The following is a 16,615-nucleotide window of genomic DNA, read 5'->3' as shown; positions in this document are numbered from 1 at the left end:
TTAAGCGGTTTGCAGTACACCTCAAGCTCTTTACCACATCCTGACCCCCATAGGGGAAGACCCCCTCTGCCTTGTGATAATCCTAGTCCCTCCCCACATATCCCCCTCCGTTCCTAGTCCTTATGGGTTTTACCATTTCACCAGAGGTCATCTTTTAGACCCTCTTAAACAGCTAACACTTCACAGTAATCAGTCTGGCCTCTGTCAGGAAGCCAACAATGCAAATGCCTCTGCAGACACTTCCATCATTGTATTTACACAACTTACCATTGCTTTCTTCCAACCATAATCCACCTACCATAACTTAGAACTCTCAAACAAATAAATCGATTTGCAGAAGTGTGATCCCCATGCCTTCCTCTAACACTGAAGGTTTCACACAAAAATTCTTCCCTTATCTAACTTCAATTAGAATGTGCACTCAGATCATTACTTGGTTGAGTCTTTAGACACCAAAAGTACTACTCTCACACCAATTATGTTTTGTGTTATAAAACAAAATGTTGATCGCAAAAATAATTCTGTCTTGCAATTCAATTTATTCAAAGTCTTCTTGTTTACTCAAAAATCAAGAAACAGATTCACAAATTTAATAAGCTTCTAATGAAAACTTACCCTATTTTTCTCTGCTCTGGTCTGCTTTCATAAGCAGGGTAATGCCTACAGCCTCCCATATTGCAGCTTCATCACACATTTATCCAAAGATCCATTCTCATCCTACACCAAATATCTAAGCTTACTGGGACGTCATGCCAAAACACCTACCTTGGTAGGTAGTAAGCACCCAGGCAGGCCCCTAGCTACACAGGTTGCTATTCTATAATAGCATCAGACACACTCAGCCATCCTCCGCAGGGCTAAGAATCTAAGGAAGCCAGCAACTATGTTCCACTACCTTTTGGTCTTCCAATTTAGTTGCAGATCAAAAACAAAATTGATTCTCGCAAGCTTTTTACTGCTTTAGTATGTTCAGCTTTGTACCTGGAGCAAACTATAAAACACATCATCAATGGCCCTACACTCCAGAAACAAGTTGAAGTAATAACCAAATCTGTTAACCAATTTTGTGAAGCACCATGTCCAGAAGGAGATTGTGTAATATGCTGATTGGGGGAAATCCACCTAACAACCTGAATACTTTTAAAAAAATCCTAAGCCATCTGAAAAAAAAAATGTTTTCAAAAAACCTTACATCTGGGTTGAATGAATACTGCACATGCAAACACCTCACATGTTTAATATATACAGTGGTGTTTCACATGCATGAATAATGTAAAATATCAGACAATTTATAATGTTTAAATAAACATCTGAACCAGGGATTAAATAAATATTTGAATAAAAAAAAATCCCTTCCGCACGCTGGAAGGCAGAGGTAGATTTCATCAGTGTTAAAAAAAGATTTCCACCTTAAAGTTAAGAAACACTGCAAATTTACTCAATATGACGATAGTTGCATGTGAAAAAAGTTTCACATGTTTAGGATATAACATGCCCCATCTTTTTACAACTTCAGGAGCATTTTGGTCATCCCTTGTCGTAAGGGTAGGTCATATCAAAAATTCTTAAAGAACAGAAGTTTTAGGTAATGTTTAGAGCACTAACAACTAATTTAAACCGATTGCCTACTGTGCCTAGGAACAGTCGATTGCCAACTGTGCCTAGGGAGGGTGTAACTTTTTATCTTCAAAACTACATTTTTACACACCCTGGGCCAATGGTTGGCGATATCAAAAAACTTTACTTATATATGTTTTAGGCCCTTATCGATAGAGTAGTAACAACTGTAAATGAATTCTATATTTTTCTTAATAATTAAGTTATAGTGATATTTTGTTATTTCAAAAATGCACCCCCCTTTTCTGATTTTATACGTTAATGAACTTAACTGAGATTTTGTGACAAGTTATTTTTAAGTAACAATTTGAAAGTGAAATATATATATATATATAAATTTTTGAGCTGATGGTGGTTTTGGTGTCTGGGGGGATGTGAAACGCAAAAATATGTAGAAATTTTTCAGAAATCGAATCATTGTACCCTTTACAATCGCTAACTTTATTATGAAATCTAACTAAATCATGTAAAAAAATTAAGAAATCAGGTATGAAATTATTCATATACTATATTTTCCATTGGGCTAATGATCATAGCAGTTACTGCCAGTAAAACTAAAAAAAAGTCAATTATATTTAACAATGATTAAATAATAACTGAACAACGATCAATTTATTTCAAATTTAATTTTATTAGCATTTCATGTAGAAGTATATTACTTTAAGTTTTGCTACATCATAACGCTTACATAAAAAGATTTAAGCTAATCAATTTTTTAATATAAAAGAAACAACAACAGCTCAACTTATCAAGAGAGATTAGATAGAAGAAAAATACTTTATTGACTATATTAAGAAAAGTAAGAGATTAAATAAGGTAAACAGAGAAGGAAAAAGGTTCACATCTAAGTGTATTTAGTGAGCTTCACTATATCACTAGTACAAGAGAAAAAATAACTATATAATAAAACCGTTAAACACAAGGAGAAAAAGTTTTACAGTAAAAAACAAAAACAATCCATTACGTTTAAAAAAACAAAAAAGACAACACCAAAGAGTTCTATTATATAGAATCTAATACGACTTAAAACGTTATACACAAGGAGAGATTTTATTTTAGCGTAAAAAAAATAAAAACTACATGGTAAAGAAAACTCGTTAAGTGTAAAAAACAGAGGTTGAAGAAAGTAAAAACAACTTAAAGCGAAGAGGAACTTTTAACAAGTAAAGTTGTATGAAAATCTAACAGAGTAAAATTTAATTAAAAAGGGTACACAAAAGAACAAAAAAGAAGACAACACCGAAGAGTTCTTTTATAAAAATCCTAGTAGGATTTAAACAAGAACCTAGGAGGACCTACACAAGGAGGGACTTTTAAGTAAAAAACTCTTTGGAAAAAACCACAAGCTAAAGAAAGCTCGTTAAGTGTAAAAAAAGAAGAGGAAAAATTACTACAAATTAAAAAAAGTTTAAGGTAATTTAAGTAAAAGAAAACAGACAGGAATAGTAGGACCATAATAATTATGCTGGGGTGGGGGTTGGATATCACCCTGATTATTTTCTTTGGAAATTTGTAAAACTGAACTTTTATGTAAAATATAATTTAAGACAATATAACTGATAATTTTTTAATTACTATGTATAACATTTTTTTTATAATTGTAAATAAATACACTTTTTGGATAAATTTCCAAAATTGATGTTTTTTTTTATTTTTAATATTACATTAAATAAAATTATATAATTTGGCAGTAAAAGTGTAGTTTGTAATAACCTAGTATTAAAAGTGTTTTTATAAATCGATTAATGTTGTTTTATGAAAATGGGGAAAATGACAAAATTACATAAGTTAAATTAAAAATGATTTGAGTTATTTAGAAATAACGAAAATATATCTATGTTTTTATTAGGTTTCAGTTAGAAATCATGGTATTACACAAGTCTGTCTTTCATCCAGAAGGTTTTGAGTTCAAATCCAGGTTAGGTTAGCATTTTTCATATGCTATAACACCCATATCTGACTAAAACTAAGTAGTTAGTTGCTAAACTAAATAATTTATACTATTTAAATTAAATTATTTACAAATAAACATGTAATATTTTAATTGGGCTATTTTTTTTGTATTTAATTATACTTCATTATTAATTTTAACTTTTTATTACAACAAAACAGAAGAGGAATAAGAATCCTAATAAAATTAAGTGGAAAGTTTTAGATTAAATCTGAATCTGAAAACCAATTACAGTAAAGTTTGTTTTAATAAAAGTTGGTCAAATTTAGAACAACAAATCCATCCACAAATAAAAGTGAATATTCTCATCACCACCAATCTGGACTACCATCATACCACATATTTTTTACCAGTTTGTAAGAACAAAGTTTATATAACTGATAAAATTTTGTTTTGTCTTAAAGAGAATTAGAAGTAATAGGCATTTTTGTCCCACACTTTTACTAATAACAACAAAATCTCAATACTTGACTCTTATCTTTACACAGCTTTTGGCATGTTGTACCTAACTTAAATACAATTCATATGTTGGTCTTCTAAAGAGTTCCATAGCAATTTTTGAGGTACATTGACAAAAGTTTTCTTCAAGTCAATAAATTGTATCGATACATTAAAAGTATTAAAAATAGAACAATGAACAAATTTGCGGACTATTTTGAAAAACAGAAAATAAAAACAAAGTTAAGAGAGAGACATGAAAGAGAAAAATATCAAATTGAAGATGTAGAAAATAAATGATTGTAGACAGATATGATATGTGCAAGCACTTTGAAAGAATAAATGTATTATTTAATTAATATTTCAATTATTGGACACTGATAGTTTTCAAGAAAACTGTTAATCTCATTATTCTACTGTAAAATGAACCGATTAGCAACTGAGTGTATTTCTGTGTACTACTCACGTGTACAGATTTGGAATTGTAATATGAGAAAGATCTATAACAGCAGCCACTTTTGCTGAAAAAAAAATGTAATTAACAAATCAAGAGTTTTGTAAAAAAACCACAAAACTCTAACTCTCATATTTTATTTTGATGTATTAAATTATACAGATTTTAAAATCCAAATACTTAATTGATATTTTATTACAATACAAGAGCTGAGAGTTTTCACCTTGCCAGCTGCTGGGTCTAGTATATTAGTCATTGTATTGTACTAGTTCGTAGTATTTGTATTTTATATACAAATACGTCATTTTATTAATAATTTGATGATGTCATCTGTTAGATGGTACAACAAACAAGGCTCACCTGTCCCACCTCAGCCAGGTAACAATTCAGTTGACAACATTAATTACTTTCTAGTAAACTGTTAATCCAAATATATTTCAATGTACTACTAAATTCTATCTGTCCATATATATAATACGAGAGAGATGTACAAGAACTTTGGCTGAAAAAAGGGTGTATAACATCCATTTTTGCAAAAAAATTCTATCCACACTTTTTTTTATATCTTTGATTGTACATTATATTAACTGCTAATATTTTACTATTTTATGAATTTGTGTCATTACTGAACATTAATAATTTCCCAGTAATTGTAATTTCATTACTATTCTATTAAAAAACTAAACTTTTTATTAGGCACTGAGAAAAGAAAGACGGTTTCTTTTGTTTCATCTTTTTAAAAAGTAATAATAGAATACTGAAAAAAATTTATAGATTTCTGCAGAAAGAAAAACAAAATAAATTAATTAGACTGAAACGATTAAAAAGGTTCTCCAAGACGTAGGCATTGTTGAAACTTTTTTAAAACAAGATCTGTTTAGAAAGTTAATTTTCAATCACGAGTTGGAAAATAGAAAAAGAAGATGGTCTGGAAAGAAATAGACTGGAGAAAATGAGTTTAAACAAAAAAAAAAAAAAAAATTGCAAAAAATTATCATTAACATTGTCCATATATGCCTAAGATTATAACAATGACATACCATTAAATGTAGAAAAATGAGATTTTTATAAATGAAACAACCTCATAATAATCTACTTTTTGATGCGAGGCCACCACATTTAAACCCCCATGGCTGGGACACTAAAAAATTTAAACGGAAAAGTTAAGACTATGCAGATTCACAATGTAGATCAGGCAAAGAGGGTAGCTTTAATTTAGTTTTAATTATCTAACTGGTACAGGATAAATGCATCTGGTCATAATATAATACAACCAACTGTTCTTACGAAAAGGAATCATGTACATTTTTAATAAAAAAGCAATCTGTTTTTTGTAGAACTTTATTTGCTTAAAAAAATAAATAACTTTGAATGTACATATGAAAATAATCAAAAACACAATTTTTAAATAATAAGAGTATATAAATATAGTTTAATCCACTTAAATATTTAAGTGGAAGATTAAGTTTTCATTTCACATACATATTGTAAAATCAGACTATATAATTCTGAAATCTTTTACTTTGTGAACAAAATATTATTTCCTATCACATATTAATCGCAATTTATATATTATAAACATATCTAAAACTGAAATATAATAAACTAATTTTTTTATTATAATAAAATACTCTATTTCATAAAGAAATTTATTTTATAAAAAATTGAATACATATAAAATTTAATAAAAAATATTATTTTGCGATAGTAAAATTTTAGTCAATAATTTTGAAAAACTGTTGAATCTGCTAAAAAATCCAGAAAAAAGCTCAACTGTTTGTAACCAGTAACTAAACTAGAAAACTCAAGTCCCCCGAATAAACAAGAAATAAAGAATAATTAGATCTCAAAAAAATAATAAAGCATCCGGGTGAGGACCCAATAAATGTGTAATTTTTAAAATTATGATTATTAGCTAATTAATCAATGATCTATTACAGAAAATATTTGGAAGACAGAAAAAATCCTGCACGAATGGCCAGTCTGCCCCAATTCATCCTTAACACAAAAGAGGAGACAAAATTTACAGTGGAGTCAATAATAACAGAGGAATGTTTCTCCTTTCAGTAACCTTTAAAATCTTATAAAACTTGTAGAGAATACAAGTTTTATAAGATTTTAAAGAGAGAATTGGGAAATATATCAGTGTGGGTTAGAAATACAAGATTCTGTGTGGAAAAAAAAAATAGTTAAGAGGAGATTTTTTTGCCTTTACAAAAGATCGGGCAAGATTCAAATAGAAATGGTAAATGTAATTTCTGAAATATATTTCTTAAAAATTATATAACAAAATAATTCTTAAATAGATGTATCAAAATATACCAGTAGCAACAAAGTATGATCTAATCTTAAAGATTCTTAATTTTTTCAGGTGTTAAAAAAAAATGTAATTTTTTTACATTTTCTGATATTATATATTTTGAAAAATATTTTGGTAAATTTACAAGCATAAATTCAAAATAATTGCAAAGTTATACACATTTAACTCTTAATTGCTGTCATCTGGTCGTTTTTAACCTGAGAGGTATATTTTTGTTGGCTATGTTGCAATGACAGTTGCTACTTCCCCGATTTCATTGTCCACTCTATTCAAGGGTGTTTCAAGGCCAGCTATAGTGCCATGTACAATGAAAACTTATTAGTATATTTTTTACAAGCGTTCACAATCAATCCGATGATAGTAGCAATGTTACTTTTTTTTTGGTAATAAAATCGTCATTGTATTTTTTAAATTTTTAACAAATTAAGAGTTTACTGAGTACAAGTATGTCTTGTGAATGTAGTAAAAGCTTGAATGAAAATGAAATTGAAGATATCTTAATGAACTGATGATTTGTAGGACTGTGAATCTATATTTAGTGAATATGATAGCAATAGTGAATGTGACATAGAAAGTCCTGACAATGTATGTGAAATTAAAAACAAAAACGCGATGAGTGTATCCGATGAATTGATGAAGAGGAAATTAGACAAAAGTCTGTTTATGAAAAAAATTGTTATAAATGGAGTACTGAACTAATGTTATTAGGACTCATCTTTCTCAAATAAAAGAAACTGCTAAAAACTTGCATCTCTATTAATTCAATTTATTATTGGGAATTACTGTTTACTGATGAAATGTTATACATTATATTAGAACATAAAATTATTAAATTATCACTAAAACTACTGCTCCGCAACTTCCTTTGTTAATCGCACTGATAATATTGAATTAAAAGCTTTAATGGACTACTGTATTTATTTGGTATATTTAATTCTAGTAAAGAAGATGTGAGGAATCTGCCGAAAGTGATGGAACTGGAAGTGGAACATCATAAGAAATGGTTGCAAAAATGAAGATCTTGAATAAAATCTTGCAATTTTTGTCTTCATTTAAATTTTTTATGTTCATATTTGTCTTCAATTAGTTTTGATATATCACAATTTATTGTTACAAATACATTTCATTGAAGAATCAGACATTTTTAAATTTCATGACACATAGAACATTTTTTTGATTATTTAAATTTTTAATTACTTCGTTTATTTTATAATACGTGTAAAAAATTTTCATTAGTAGTTGGTATTAAGAAAAAAAATCATTAAAAATGTTAATCTTTTTATTAAAAAATACTTTTGTAATTTTTAATCATATATAATATATTTAGATCAAATTAGTTTTATTAATTTATATATATTCTAAACATTATGTTGAATATTTTATTTCTTAAATGCAATGATAGGTATTTGAAATAAAGTACATTAAGTAATTTGATGTTTTACATGCTACAATCAGGTAATCTAATTAAATTTTATATAAAACCACTAAAAAGCCACCTTTGTATGTTTTTGCATTGCAAATACGGTCAATAATTTTGTCAACCAAAAAAAAAATGTAATATTGAGAATTTCAATTTTTGGGTCAGCTGTGAATCGACGATACCATTAATGTAATAATAGCAGTAAAGAGTTAAACTGGTACAGAAGTAGATCGAATTCAAAGTGTGGTAAGAGACCTGACATTTCAAGTCTCTGCCCTCTATTGTTTAAGTTTGCAGCTCCTATACTTTCCAAAGGCTCTTTCCATTGTGAATAGAATATAATTGAGAATCCAATAGAAATATTAACAACGATTTGAGACATGTATTTCAAAATGTTAGTTTCTGTTCATATTCAAGTTTATGAGCACTTTTAACAATGTTAGTGTGTAACAAAGAGAGGAAAATAACTCACAACCAGGAAATAAGATAAGAAAATTTTTTTAAGAAATTGACACATGAAAGAAGCAGTCATTTTTTTTACATGTTGATGAAAAATTAAAAATAAAGTTTTTGAGGTCAATACTGACAACAGGTTCAGGAATCCTCCTATTTGTTTTTAATATGCGAGTAAACTTTAATACAAAATCAGAATGAGGTTTTAAATGAATTCAAGATCAACGTTATTCGTGAAAATGCATTTGAGAAAAACACATGTAATGTGTGATTTGTATAAGAAGTCTCACTAGTGATCTTCACAAATATTTTTCCTGAAATGGTAGAATTTCTCAGCACCAACCAAGTTATCCGACTGACATAATACATGGTTCTGGGCTTAAAATATTCATCATCATGTGCATTTTACATTCTAGAGTAATATATAAATCTAAAATCTTTTTAAGTCGTCTGTAGCCTTGGAGTCAGTGGTAATGACTCAGTTTTCATCTAGATGTCTTGGATTCAAATCCCGGTCAGGAATCGTATTTTTCACAAATACCATGGCTACAAAACTGCCATTTTACTTAATCCTCTGATGCAATACCTAATAGTGGCAGTGCTACTACAGTGGTAATAAAATTATTAAAAATGTACTCTGTAGCCATAACTAAGCCAAGCGTTAATTTTTTGTTTACCTACTATAAAACTGCTCAAGTTTCGACTTCAGATAATTTCTTCAATAATTATCCCTTACACCGACCACCACAATGTTGAACAATACCTCGACAGATTGGTATTCATATCTTTACATGGATAAATTTTGTTATGGTTGCTTTAAATTATGCACACTTGAAAAAATTATATTCATTTTTTCCCATAATATAGTTTCTTACTATAAGATTTTTAAAGGTCATAACAATTCTCTAATATGGATACTAAGATATCTTTTTGAATTATAACTCATTGAAAGATTTTTGACAAAGGTTACAAACAGAAATTTTTCTCATTAGTTATGAATATTAAGATGTCGCTTTAAACTAGAAAGGCAATTAAAAACCTTTTCGCAGAAATTACAAATATAATTCTTATCTTTTGTATGAATATTAAGATGTAATTTTAAACTGTCTTTGCGATTAAATGACTTTTGACAAAAGTTACAAATATAATTCTTCTCCTTTGTATGAATATTAAGATGTATTTTTAAATTGCTTTTGGAATTAAATGACTTTTGACAAAAGTTACAAATATAATTCTTCTCCTTTGTATGAATATTAAGATGTGTTTTTAAAATCTTTTTCTGATTAAATGACTTTTGACAAAAGTTACAAATATAATTCTTCTCTTTTGTGTGAATATTAAGATGTAATTTTAAACTGTCTTTGCTATAAAATGACTTTTGACAAAAGTTACAAACATAATTTTTCTCCTTTGTATGAATATTAAGATGCGTTTTTAAATTCCTTTTGTGATTAAATGACTTTTGACAAAAGTTACAAATATAATTCTTCTCTTTTGTGTGAATATTAAGATGTAATTTTAAACTGTCTTGGCGATTAAATGACTTTTGACAAAAGTTACAAATATAATTCTTCTCCTTTGTGTGAATATTAAGATGTAATTTTAAACTGTCTTTGCTATAAAATGACTTTTGACAAAAGTTACAAACATAATTTTTCTCCTTTGTATGAATATTAAGATGCGTTTTTAAATTCCTTTTGTGATTAAATGACTTTTGACAAAAGTTACAAATATAATTCTTCTCTTTTGTGTGAATATTAAGATGCAATTTTAAACTGTCTTTGCGATTAAATGACCTTTGACAAAAGTTACAAACATAATTTTTCTCTTCGTTGTGCGTAATAAGTTGTGTTTTTAACTTATTTTCAAGAATAAGAGACTTTTGACAAGAGTTAGAATTATTTTCTTTCTCTTTAGCATGACAGTTAACATGCCTCTTTAAATAACATTTACAACTGAATCTTTCATTGCAATATTCACAAACCAATTTCTTTCCTTTATGCTGAGGTAACTCATTTTCATTACTTATATCCTTCACTAAATTTTCTGTTCTTAAATCGCCATTCGCACACTTGCATTCACTGGTTTTTTGTTTTATAATTCCACCATATACCGAATTATTTACACATCTCTTACAATTGTTAGTACTTGCAGTGATGGTTAATTTATCAATAATAACCTGTAAAATTAAAACAACAATTAAAAGTAATTATGAATTAATGTGAAATTATTTCCATTACAATAACATTATTCTATTTTGTAAAAAGCCGCAAAATATGGATAAAAAACTGAATATTTTAAACATATATTCAAAATAAACATAGTTTGGAATATTATTTAATGATTGACAAGTAATTTTTATTGTAATAATAAACTTTACTTATCCTATTGCATATCTATACACATGGCTGAAACTTTATCATATGCGGGTTTGTGGAAAACCAACAAAACTAAATAGTTAGCAAATTAATAATAAAAGGTCAATATATCTATTACTTCTATATCCATGTCGATCAGATACACTAACCAACACGTTTTACATATATAAAATTTTATATACAGATTGTCTGGGTTAAAGGTATCCAAAACTAATGGCCTATATTTAGGAAATATAGTCCTAAGAAATTAGGGCTGATTTAGGAAATCAGTCCTAATTTCTTAGTAGACCCAAATGATAGCATAAATCTCAAAGACTTGTTCAGTATACTTTCAAGAGTCAGTAGAATATGCATATGATGTGCAGACAAGCTGACTCCAATGCGATTGTAGTCCATCAAGATGTGGATCCTACAAAAACCATTCAGTGCATGCTTTGGTTAATGGAGTATCAATCATGTACACATGTTCAACAGCTTGTACAGATTGAATGGAATATCAATTCTTTTACGTCCAAGTTTAATATACTCCAAGGTATGACTAAGAGACAGAAATCATCAAAGGTATCAGTTGTGATGAGACTATGGATCAAGTAAGCGACGCATTCAGTGCCCGTCCCATTAACTTTATTAGGCGACCTAGTTATGGACTGTAAATATCTCTTTCTACTGTTCACAAAATTACCATAAGCACTCAGTTTGCAAGAATACAAGTTACAACTCTTATTTATAGTTAGATATCTTATTTAGTGGTGAGACAACTTTTCGTATGTGCGGGATAGTTAAAGACACATTGTCAAATTTAATGTACTGAAAACCCCATGCAGTAATCAAGAATGAAACGGACACACCCAAAGTTAATGTCTAGTTATGATGAAAAAAATGGTGTAATCAGACTGATTTTTTTCATGGATGCCACTGTGACAGGGCACATTTATCTCAACCTGTTTAAGAATTTTCCTGTTCCTCAGATTCCTGCCGGATTCAGTTTCCAACAAGATGGTGCTCCTACACACTTATATTGAGATGTTACCATATTCCTGACAACACTTCCCTAGATATAGGATCAGATGAAGTACCAACTGCATGGCCAGCTAGATCTCTCAGATATCACTTCTCTAACTTTTTTCCTTGAAATTTCATTAAAAGTTGTAACAAAGAAAGTTTGAGATTTGGACGATTTAAAACAAAAAATTTAAAGGTGTACGTCTAATAATGAAGCTGATGCTCTTAAACACCTGGCAGGAGTTAGATTATTGTCTAGGCATCTGAAGAGCTACAAAAGGTGCATACACTGAAGTAGACAAATTTACATTAAAACATGGTGAGAGTTGATGTTTATTTAAAAAAACGTTACCAAGTTATGTTAACTGGTTCTCTTAATATTTAGCTGTACTTTTAGATACTTTTACACTGGACACTCTGAAGATTATAGTAAAACGTCATATTCTTCTGTACCATTATATCTTATTTTTATAATAAAAAACCAACTTCAACAACCCAAGTAAAGAATTACAAAGTAAATGAAACATTTTATTTTTTATTCAAAAAGCCTTTTTGTGGGATCCTGCATATCAGTTGTATATAATACAATTAAATAAAACTACTTATCAAACATAATAAAAAATTAAAACTACAATCATATATAAAAAACATATGAAGTCAGTTAAATAAAATAACTAATTCTACTATAAATAACAACTTAAATTTAAAAAAAAAATAAATAGAATAAATTTACGCTATGTAACCTGGAAAGCCAATTTACATTACTTAGTGGATTTAAATCACGCTATTTATAAAAATTATGATTATTTCTTTTTTTTATCTAAAAATGTGCTGCCATCTGTTGCTGCTTTTTTAAGTGACATCTTCATATTCTGTCTGAAAGTTGGTCAAGTAGGAATCTTTTGTATTTATATGTTTAAAATCTCTGAAAAATGTCTAAACTTTACCTAGTATTATTTAAATTAAATTTCTTGATATTTTCACTACATTGAAATTATAATATTAAAATTATATATTTACAATATTCTAATTTTTTATTATGTTTGATATGTAATTTTATATAAATATATTATATACAGCTGATGATGAAGGATGATGCAAAGGTGCTTTTGGAATAAAAAATAAGGTAAGTGTCATTTCATTTACTTTATAATTCTGTACTTGGGTTGTTCAAGTTGATTTTTTTATTATAAAAATACAACATATATATATATATATATATATATATATATATATATATATATATATATATATATATGATCAAACTGGAAAACATTATTTATAATTTATAATTTTATAATAAATAAAATAAAAATATATATTTGTAAAATTTTTCTAAATTCGCATCCTCTTTTAACAATATATTAAAAACATTAAAAAAAACTTGTAAATAAATCTGATGAAGTGGTGCGCATGCAAGAAACACTAATATATATATTTCCCCACAGGGCAAGAAACTTAAAAACCAAACTGAGAGAGCTTGAACTACAGGTATTTTAGTGTTACCTTTTACACTGCTCCTATTAGCACTATTATTGGAGGTGTATATTACTACTCTAATCTATTATTGTCTGTTGTAAACTATTCATGCTTCAATGCAATAATATTTGAGAAGAGTGGTTTCCTTGTCACCACGATTTGTCTAGTGCAATTCTGACTAGACGATTTCTCTAGTTGCAAGTTCTACACTATCAATAACTGAAGGCAAATGTTCACAATAAAAAACTGAAGTCATTGACAACAGTTTGCATCAGGTGACTCTCAATAATATTACTTTAGAATTGATGCATCAGATGTGCAGAGTGATCACTTCGAATATCTTTTGTCAAAATGTGGTAGATGTGTTAAGTCTTCCTAATGTAATCACAAAATTAGATTTTATATTATTTTCTTTTCATTTACAGATTTTACGTCACAACCATGTTTAGTCTGTGCCAGGTCCACTTTAAACTGCCTACCTGATAAATATTGAAACATGAACACTGAATACAATTAACAACAAATCACCCAAAGCTTGCTAAAATGTCAACTCCATCAACAGGTTAAAATTCACATATTTCAGTCATCAATGAATTTCAAAAACACACTTTGCTCTCACACATTGACCATTTATCATTCACAATCATCTCAATAAATCGATATTAATTAAACAAAACTAAATACAGTTACAAACATTTTTTTTAAAACGAACACATTGATATATATACACAGTAATGAAATTAACAAGAGACAAATCATGTTTGTTACAATAGCCAATAGCTAATACTTACACGACATGGATAAAATACCATCCCATCTTTTGTCTTCACTGTGTGAAAATCTTTTATTCGAAGTTCATTGCTTTTCATATTAGGATTAACCTGTGGTGAAACATCATCATTCAATAAGATCTCAGATTCCTTTAAAAAAAAAAAAGATAAAGAAATCATATTACAAACTAATTAATTTCCAATAAATGTTTTTTTTTTTTTTTTTTTGTTTCTGACTGGAACTTAGTAATAATACCACTTATATACAAATCACATATCATAAAAATAAATATTTTTGGCAGTAAATACCATTAAATACATTATATACAAATCACATATCATAAAAATAAATATTTTTGGCAGTAAATACCATTAAAATCTGTCTTGCTAAAAATTTTAGAAAAATCCAAGTATTATGACAAAATTTAGCCAAAAAAGAAGAAAATTGTTTTAATTTTATTTTTATATGAATTTACTGTTAATATAATATTACAATTGTTATTAATATATATATATTATACACTATATTTTCTCAAAGTGTATGTTGCAAAAAATAACAAAATAGCAAATACATTCATCACAAATTTAATTCTGAGAAAATTAATTTTATAAGTCAATTTAAAACAAATATGGCGGTTGTTCAAGAAGATTTTGAAGAATTTTTTTTTAAACTTTCAACTTAATTCTCTTGCAATTTGATTCATTTACCCAGATTTTCCAACTTTCTTTATATTATCAGTATGATGTGATTTGTCCAACTCTGCAAAATAATCAGTTCTCTCACCTTTGCATCATTAGAAATAAATCTTTGTCCAATGAGCCATTTCTTCAGATTTGGGAGGAGGAAGTAATTAATTGAAGCCAAGTCAGGTGAATACAGCACATGCTTCCAGATGACTTTGTCAAAGTGTAAATTATCATTGAGTTTTGCAACTACTATCAGAGACATGTGTACTCGCACATTATTGTAGTAAAGAACAGTATCTTTTTGGCCAATGTGGCAGTACATATCAATCAGTCTAGTAAAACATCAGAACTGTAATGATCCTCGTACTTGAAAGTTCATGTATTACTAAAGAATAAACCAAAACATTGTAAAAAAATGCAATGAAGTTAAATTAAAACATCAACATTAAGTGCTTACATAAAGTTTCACTCACATAACTACTCTACAAAATTCACTCTGAAAGGGCGAGTAAAACTAACTTACTGCTTCATTTTTGATTTTATGATCTTCTAATTTAATTAGGTAGGTCCCTTCACTCACAAGAGGATCTGTCACTTCATCAAAATTATCACACCCATTATTGATCGGCTCCTCTTTCACTTGCAAAGATTCACTTTCCTGAAACACAAAATCAATAATTTAATGTTATAGTTCAATGGCTGATGATCTTTCCATATGACACAAAAAAAGCAAAAAATAAATCAATTATACTTACACAAACAGGTGTAATATCATCTTCAATAGGGCGATGTGGTAAAATCAACAATAAAGTTTCCTTTGTGGTATCATCTTCAGTTTCTAGTTTGATACTGTTAGAGGGGAATGCTTCATACACGTAGATATTCTTTACAGGTACATCCATTATCTTCAAAAATAAAAACAATCTAAGTTAAAATTGAAGTATTTATAATAAAAATAACAAAGTCGCTGAAAACTGTAAAACATTTCATATATTGAAATTTTTATTTATATTTATTTGTGTGTAACTTTTTTTTTACCTGAATATTTAAGAACTGAATTATAGTCGGTATATATATATATATATATATATATATATATATATATATATATACATATATATAAAATATTGTCAAGTGAATGATTAATGCGAGACCTGACATTAGACACATCACTAATAAAAATGGCACTAGTCATTCTCAAGAATGAAAGAGAAGAAGAGGTTTTGCAATATTTTCTTCATGCAACAAATATACACAAGTGATACATAAACATGATATTATCACTGAAATAAAGGTGATAGTCAGCCACACACAAGCAGCTCAATTATTTATACCACAGAAACTTATGTACAATGGACATCAAAACTATCAGAGAACATTACCATGACTGTGCCCAGACGTACTTTAGTTGCTTCATATGAAACAAAATCAAACTTAAAAAAAATCTAGGGCAGAAAGTTTAAAGCAACCGACTAATGGTCTTTTAAACAGAAAATTATAAATTATATATGTAATTCACTAAAAACATTAAAAAGCTGGAGCTACAATTTTAATATTTTTTTTTTAAACCTTACAGTCCAGTACACTCTTCTTCAATTCTGAGAAGCCCCTTATTGAACAAAATGATGAAATTCATCAAAGTCACT

At 28.1% G+C, this 16,615-nt stretch overlaps 1 pseudogene; it reads right to left on the bottom strand.

The window, feature by feature from the left end:
- The window catches only part of LOC142317889 (dynein heavy chain, cytoplasmic-like), a 61,654-nt pseudogene that overhangs the window by 38,242 nt on the left and 6,797 nt on the right, over window positions 1–16,615 (bottom strand).

Source organism: Lycorma delicatula, chromosome 1 (assembly GCF_047948215.1).
Source record: "Lycorma delicatula isolate Av1 chromosome 1, ASM4794821v1, whole genome shotgun sequence".
Taxonomy (NCBI): domain Eukaryota; kingdom Metazoa; phylum Arthropoda; class Insecta; order Hemiptera; family Fulgoridae; genus Lycorma; species Lycorma delicatula.
The sequence above is the reverse complement of the archived record's forward strand: the minus strand, read 5'-3'. Positions and strand labels throughout refer to the sequence as shown.